This window comes from Quercus lobata, chromosome 3, assembly GCF_001633185.2.
Source record: "Quercus lobata isolate SW786 chromosome 3, ValleyOak3.0 Primary Assembly, whole genome shotgun sequence".
NCBI lineage: Eukaryota > Viridiplantae > Streptophyta > Magnoliopsida > Fagales > Fagaceae > Quercus > Quercus lobata.
The window spans coordinates 8,728,486-8,734,485 of NC_044906.1; positions in this window are offsets into that span (position 1 = coordinate 8,728,486).

Here is a 6,000-nt window from a genome sequence, read left to right on the forward strand (position 1 = left end):
ATACTCAGCCTCTGCAGTAGATCTAGAGATTGTATTTTGTTTCTTAGACTTCCAAGAGACCAATGAGTCACTTAGGAAAACACAGAAACCTGTAATGGACCTTTTAGAATCTGGGCAAGCTGCCCAATCTACATCTGCAAAAGCTTTTATGTGTAGTGAAGTATCTGATGGAAATAACAACCCTTGACCTGCCGTGCCTTTAATGTACTGAATGATTCTATATGATGCCTTCAAATGAGGCTTTCTAGGCTTAGACACGTACTGACGTAACCTATGCACAGAGTAAGTAATGTCTGGCCTAGTGATTGTTAAGAACAACAGTCTACCTATCAGCCTTCTATACATTCCAGCATCATGTAGTAACTCACCATCATCTTTGCTCAACTTTAAACTGGCTTCCATGGGAGTTATAGCTGGTTTACAACAAAGCATTCCAGCATCATGAACAATTTCAAGAGCATATTTTCTCTGACACAAAGAAATGCCCTTTTGTGATCTTGCAACCTCCAAACCTAGAAAATACTTCAAACTACCCAAATCCTTTATGTTAGGTTCTAAATGTTTAGAACAATTAGCAAATCGTGAACACAAACTTGTCTAGATATAGATCTTAGAGTCTATAGGTTTTATTAGACAATGCTTAATGTGATTCAAGAACATACAAGCTGCAGGAAGAAGATTTCATAATCTGTCTGGTTCGATCGATCGAAAGACAGGCTCGATTGATTGAAAGTCGTATCTGCAAAATTTTAATTAAGCCCAAATAGCAGTTTAAGCCCATTTAGGATTAGGGTTTCTAATCTACTTCTCCCAGTATATAAAGGAAACCCTAAGCACGTTTTTATAAGGCTTTTTAGAGAGAAAAGAGTGTGCTTCTTTTGTATTTAGGGTTTTGTTCCTAAAAAGCTCTCTTATGTCTTCTACCGATGCTATTCCTTGAAGAATCTCAAGATCCGGTATTGTAGAAGTTGCTGCCTTCTCTAGTCATCAAAGGTGCTGATAATCTAAACCTTCAAGGGTGATCTTGGAGTCACAAACAGGAGAGTTTGTGTTGCTAAACCTTTGAGTGGGATCTCAAAGTCACAAACGTGGGTGTTTGTGTTTTGCAAAGGCCAAAGAAAGAAGGAGTCCGTGGATTCGGAGCTTGCACGTGGTCGTGTCAGTAAGTTCTACTGGTAGGTAGCAATAAGAAGTTGAGCGTGGGGGCTTGTAAGTCTTATTGTATGAACTTCGATTCTTTCTAGTGGATTTGCTTTTTACCTTGAGGATAGCTAGGTTAAATCCTCCCCAGGTTTTTTATCGGTTTGGTTTTCCTGGGTTATCATATCATTGTATTATTTATCTTTCCGCTGCTATGCATGATAAGATTGTTTGATTGTGATAACCTAGACTTGTAATTTGGACTAAGTAATCACTTGGCTAATTACCTAGGTTAATTTGATTGTGGTTTTAAGGGGTCTAAAAACCATCACTTTAGTTTGAAATGCTTTTCTAGATACACCTTAAGATCTTCCACAACTTTAGGATCATTGCTACCAATGAGAATGTCATCAACATAAACTGGAAGAGTAATGAACAATCTGCCATCCTTCTTAATGAATAAAGAATAATTTTCTTTGGATTGAACAAAACCATGTTGCAATAAGGTGTTTGAAAACTTTGAAAACCATTGCCTTGAAGCTTGCTTAAGGCCATACAATGATTAATGCAACTTGCAAACCAATTCCCCCTTGGACTCCCCCTTGCTATCCAACTCCCCCTTGCTGTGAAAACCAAAAGGAAGAGACATGTAGACTTCTTCACGAAGATCACCATTTAGAAAAGCATTATTAACATCTAATTGGTGAACAACCCAACCTTGCACAGCAGCCAATGCCAAAAACAGCTTTATAGTGACCATTTTAGCCACAGGGGAGAAGGTCTCAGTGTAGTCCAAGCCTTCTTGTTGGGTATAACCTTTGGCAACCAGCCGTGCCTTGTACCTCTTTATGCTACCATCAGCCTTATATTTAATTCTAAATACCCACTTACAGCCAACATCCCTCTTAGTTGGTGGCAAAGGAACCATAGACCATGTATGATTCTGTTCCAATGCATTAATTTCAGCTGCCATAGTAGCTTCCCAATTAGGATCACCAACAGCTTGATGATAGAATTGAGGTTCATTAAGGGCAGAAATACTATTGCAGAAGTGAGAATAGCTAGGTGACAAATGTTGAGAAGAAACAAAATTAGAAATGGGATACCTAGTAGAAACTGTATTGCATTGATAGGATTGGAGATATGGAGGAGGTTTAGACACCCTAGTAGACCTTCTAAGAGAGGGAATAGAAGCAATAGGTAAGGCTGAAGGAATAGGATCAGGATGTAAAATAGCATCATCAACAATTTCATTAGGTAAGTATATGGACAGATCTTCTGGAAGATCAGAAAAATGATCTTCAAGGATGTGAGATTCTGGACTAACAGTATGAGAATGGACCTTAGAATGTGGAATAGGAACATCAATAGGTAATGGTGGCGCATTAGGAGTACAAATCTGAGATAAAGGATCAGAGGGAGAAGACAAAGTTGAAGATGGAATAGAATGAAAGGGAAAAATTGACTCATGAAAAGTAACATCCCTTGAAACAAAAATCCTTTTAGAATGTAAATCAAGTAATTTGTAACCTTTAACAGCAAAAGATAACCTAAGAAAACACATTTGATGGCTTGTTGTGAAATTTTAAAATACTCGCAAGTGTACGAATCGTACCGAAGTATAGTTGGACAAGAACGAGGTCGAACCCACAAGGACTTGTATGAACGTAGGAAAATTAATTAAACCTTAACCAAATTAATCCTAATCTAATTTAATAAAAATTGGTTGTTTGCAATTAAATAAACTAAGCAAATAATAAAATTAAGCAAATAGTTAAACTAAGCAAAAGATATAAAGCAATAAAAAGATGTAAACAATCAATAGAAAGGAATTAAGGTTTTGGAATCTGCCTTGTAAGTCATATCAGCATATATTTATGATCATTAATTTTTCCCAACTCACTACATGATAATCTAGAAATCAATCTTGCTATCATGGAAAATATCATCATTTAAACTTATGTTTAAAAATCTAAAGCATGTTCTTCTTCACTTCTTAAGTATAAAACCAAATCATTAATTGTATCCGTAGCCAAACAAATCACAAGATATATCCAATTCTATAATCAAGAATTAATAAACCAAGCATTCAATTAGTTAAGACAAATCCTAAATCATGAGAAAAACATGATTGAACTCATATCTAGAATCTCATCTTAGTCAATTGATATGAAGTAAGAACAATTTAAATCATTAAAGAATAACTATTGTGGGAAAAATCAAATCACATAAATATGACTGAAAATCCTTAACAAGGTTTCATCCTCAACCTTAATTATAAATTTAGCTAATCATAGTAATTGAAGGAAAACATAAAAATAAAATACTAAACATTAAACTAGACAAATAAAATAGAGAAAAAAATAGTTATAATGCTAGAGAAAAGTCATAAAAGAAACTATGTGCTGCTGCCTGCTCTCTAGTCCTAGCCGTCTCCCCTATTTTTCTGTTTTGCTCTCTATTTATATACTTGCTTACACCGCCTGATACTATGCCTCATCCTAATGCAAGTGGAACTAGAGCTTTTAATGCTTGGACCACACGCTATGCTTAAAGTTGTGCCTAGCGGAAACCAAAGACTAGCCCAAGAGTGTTTGTGTTTCAATAAGAAATAGAGAGGCCCACCAACAGTTAACAATTGTTCATTTAAACCTCAAGCCCATGTATCTCTTCCACGTGAATAAGCTCCCTATCAATTAGTTCTTTTCTTTGCTCCTTCACATATCTCCAGGTCCTTTTCATGTTGGCTTTGAATCAATAGGCCTGGACCTCTTTTCTTTAATTTTCTTTTTACTTGGGTAGCTCGTGTTGCTTTTCTTTTCTTTACTTCGTGCCCTCCACGTCCTTCAAGTTGGGTTAGCAATTGACTTAGCTCCACTTTGCATGTAAAACCCTTATCACCTATTAAACAAAGATAATATATAATCAATCACAAAATAACATAAAAGTAAGGCTAAATATGTAGATATGTGAGTACTTTATTGTATATATTTCATGCACATCATGGCTCTAGGAATCAAATTTAGACCTGTTATGAGCCAGTGTGGATGCAAAACAGAGACAACCAAACACCCTAAGAGAATGATAATCAAGGATCTTACCATAAAGCAACTTAAAAAGGGGTTTTATGATGAAGAAGAGGGGATGAAGCCTATTAATGAGATGCACTGCAATGAGAATACATTCACCCCAATAGGCAATAGGGACATTAGACTGAATTCTCAAAGCCCTTGCAACACACAAAATATGTTGCAGAAATCAGTCATTTGAAACTCAAGACCATTATCTGTTCTAAAAACCTTAATAGATTTGTTGAACTGAGTTTTGATCATAAAATAAAAGGATTGTAAAAGAGGCCTAGTATCAGACTTGGACTTCATGAGATAAACCCAAGTTGACCTAGTACAATCATCAACAATAGTAAGGAAGTATTTGTGGCCATCAATAGTAGGGACTGAATATGGACCCCAAATATCACAGTGCACAATATCAAAAGGAAATTCTGAAATGTGATTTAGAAAAGGAAAAGGTAGTCTCTTGTGCTTTGCAAGTGGACAAATTTCACAATCTTTATTAAAAGTATAAACAACATCAGAAAGTACATTCTTTAAGGAAGAAAGTTTAGCATCAGAGGGATGTCCTAATTTGAGATGCCATGAAGAAGAAGGTACAACAACATTATTGATTATAGGAGATTGTGATTTATTTAGAACATACTTGAAAACAAAATTGAAGAGAGATTGAAAGGATGAACCAGAGTTGATTGGAGAGGTACAAGCATCTGAAGGGTTTTCCTGCAGCAAATACACCCCATCATGAACTTCACCCACACCAATCGTCCTCTAGCAAATAAGGTCCTGTATGAAACAAAGATTTGCTAAGAAAATAAGGCAACAGGAAGAAGATTGTGTAAGTTGACTGACTGACAAAAGGTTAAAAGAGAAAGAAGGAACATAAAGAACATTATGAAGAACTAAAGTGGCTGAAAGGGAAATAGAACCTATATGGGTTACCATAGTTGTTTCACCATTTGGAAGCTCAACATTAGTGCTAATGGCAATAAAATTAGTAAATAAATGAATAGAATGCACAATATGGTCAGTTGCCCTAATGTCAATAACCCAAGTATTTCCATTAAAGGCTCTCCTATTCACTACTTGAGCAGAAAAAATAGAATGCCTCAAAGTAATTCCTTCAAAAAGGGTCATACCTAACATATTGAGAACATTGTCAGACTGGGAAACACTTGCTTGGTGTGCTGCTTGAGAGTCTGAATGAGACTTGATCACATTACCAGCCATATGGACCTCCTTATTTCCCATATTAAATTGAGCAGCTTGCATTTGATTGCCCAACATAGCCAAGAACTGCTGACATTGTTCCTTAGTAAAAGGAAATTGATTAGCATCAGTGACTGATGGATTGTTCTCTGCAAGATCTTCTTGAACACCCACTTGATTCACCATTGAAGTCTTTCCTTTAGGCTTGAATCCAGGAGGGAATCCATGCAGTTTGAAGCACTTCTGCACAGTATGATCAAGTTTCCCACAATGAGTACAGACAGGCCTATCCTTGCCCTTAGAATTCTTGCCCCTAGAGAAAGAAAAAAAAAGAATTGGAACCTTTCACAACAAGAGCAGTGGACTCAATGTAAGTATTAGAACTTCCCACATGCCTCTGCCTTTCTTCTTGAATCAACAAAGAGTAGACTTTGTTAATGGATGGAAGTGGTTCCATTAACAAAATTTGTCATTTGATTTGAGAGTATGAATCATTAAGTCCCATTAAGAATTGCATCACTGAATCTTGAAAGTGAACATTCTCAATTCTTTGTGAAAGATTACAAGTACACTTTCCATA